The 1,899-nt window shown below is 56.0% G+C and overlaps 1 pseudogene; it reads right to left on the bottom strand.

Moving 5' to 3' along the window:
* Positions 1-220: 220 nt before the first annotated feature.
* On the bottom strand, positions 221-1,682 carry LOC129480125 (adenosylhomocysteinase-like; annotated as a pseudogene).
* Positions 1,683-1,899: the final 217 nt, after the last annotated feature.

The raw sequence follows: 1,899 nt of genomic DNA, 5'->3' as shown, positions 1-1,899 counted from the left end.
GTGGCTGTGCTGTGCACCTCTCACCCAGGAGGGCAGGACCCTTCAGCTGGGGCAATGAGCAATGGCAGTTGTTGGGCTCATGGCCCACTCGCATTTCTCTCCTAAAGCTGGATTTTGCTGTTAGGAACTCAGGAAGGTTCCTGCTCCCTCCCTGGCCTGGGGCAGCAGAGGCAAGCCTGTGGTAGAACGGGCTAATGGGCAGCCTCTGGGGGTTGGGCTCTCAGAGGAACACTGAGCTGTGGCTGTCATGCTCAGGCAGGGGTGGGCGGTAGCACTGGCAGCCTGTCACCAAAGCAGGCAAGTCCCGTTTGGCAGAGAGGAGCAGCAGAGGGAAGCCATGCACAGCATCGTCTACCCACTCCTCCTCACCACAGCTGCGGTATGTGTCTTTGGGGCACACGAAAGTGCCCAATTCCCTTCCATGGCAGGCAGCAGTGGCTGCACCAGGCAGATCAGGGATGAAAAGCCTGTGGGATCCATGTAGACTTGAGCAATGCCTGTGCACCGTCTCCAGCAGGCTCCCTGTGTTCACCTGGAGGCCTGGGGGCAAAGAGGGGTCTCCCTGTGACCAGGATTGCAAAGGTCCATGGCGGAGTTGTGAAATTTCAGAGTTCTCTCACTTGCTCACCTCTTTCCTGTGTTAGGTTGGCCCATGGCACAACCCAGGCTGACCAGCCGACCCTCAGCCAGCAGTATGGTGTGGCGCCCATTCTTCAGCCAGTACCTGGCCACCTGGGACTTGATGGTCACCTTCTCCAAGTGTTCTCACTGAGCCACTTGACATTGACCTCCACATCAAAGTGTCCAGTGTTACACATGATGGCATCATCCTTCACCTGTTCAAAGTGCCAGCCAAGGACGATGTTGACACAGCCTGTGGTGGTGATAAAGATATTACCCTCCTGACAGGCTTCGTCCGTGGTGGTCGGCTTATAGCCCTCCACGGCAGCCTGCAGTGCATTGATGGGGTCAATCTTAGTGATGATGACGTGGGCCCCGAAACCCCACAGAGCCTGGGCACAGCCCTTGCCCATGTTGCCAATAGCCTGCTACCACCACTACCTTGCCAGCAATCATCACCTCTGTGGCCTGCTTGATGCATCTGTGAGGGACTCCCAGCAGCCACAGAGCTTGTCGAACTCGCTCTTGGTGATGGAGTCATTGACATTGATGGCAGACACCTTCAGGATCCCACTGACCTTCATCCTTTGTGGGTTGTGGACCCCAGTCATGGTCTCCTCGGAAGTGCCTCAGATGGTCAGCAAGAGCTGTGAGTACTTGGTGTGGAAGAGGTTGGTGAGGTCACCCCCATCCTCCAGAATAATGTTGAGGGCCCATCCTTGAATTACAGTGACTGCTCGATGCACCACAGGTACTCCTCATCCTTTTGCCCTTCCATGTGTATACTGGAATGCCAGCCTTGGCAATGGCAGCCAACACATGGTCCTGGGTGAGGAAGATGTTGCTGCTGGGGCACCCAGGGTGATGAGGGTCTCAATGTGAATGGCTGTCTCCATGGTCGTGTGCAGGCAGCTGGCAATGTGGGTGCCCTCTAGTAGCTTGAAGGTCAAGTACAGCTCCTGCATGTACATCAGGCCCAGCATCTCATTCTCCACAATGTTCAGGGCCTTGCGTCCCCAGGCGGCCAGGCCAATGTCAATAACTTTGCAGGGCAGTTTGTCAGACAGGCTGGTGGCGCTTGTGATGGAGACCGGCAAAGGGGACTGGGCCTTGGTCTGGGGACAGGCACTGGGTGGGTGGCTCTGGGCAGGGTCTCTCGCTCTCTCTCTCTCTCTCTGTGTATGTGTGTGTTTTCTATTTTCGATTTCAAGCAGATGGCCAGGCCCTTGGTGTTACACAGGTGCTAGCAGTGTGTATTAGCCAGGGTTATCCAGAGAA

This window comes from Symphalangus syndactylus, chromosome 4 (genome assembly GCF_028878055.3).
Source record: "Symphalangus syndactylus isolate Jambi chromosome 4, NHGRI_mSymSyn1-v2.1_pri, whole genome shotgun sequence".
Taxonomy (NCBI): domain Eukaryota; kingdom Metazoa; phylum Chordata; class Mammalia; order Primates; family Hylobatidae; genus Symphalangus; species Symphalangus syndactylus.
This window is presented reverse-complemented; position numbering and strand designations above follow the sequence as displayed.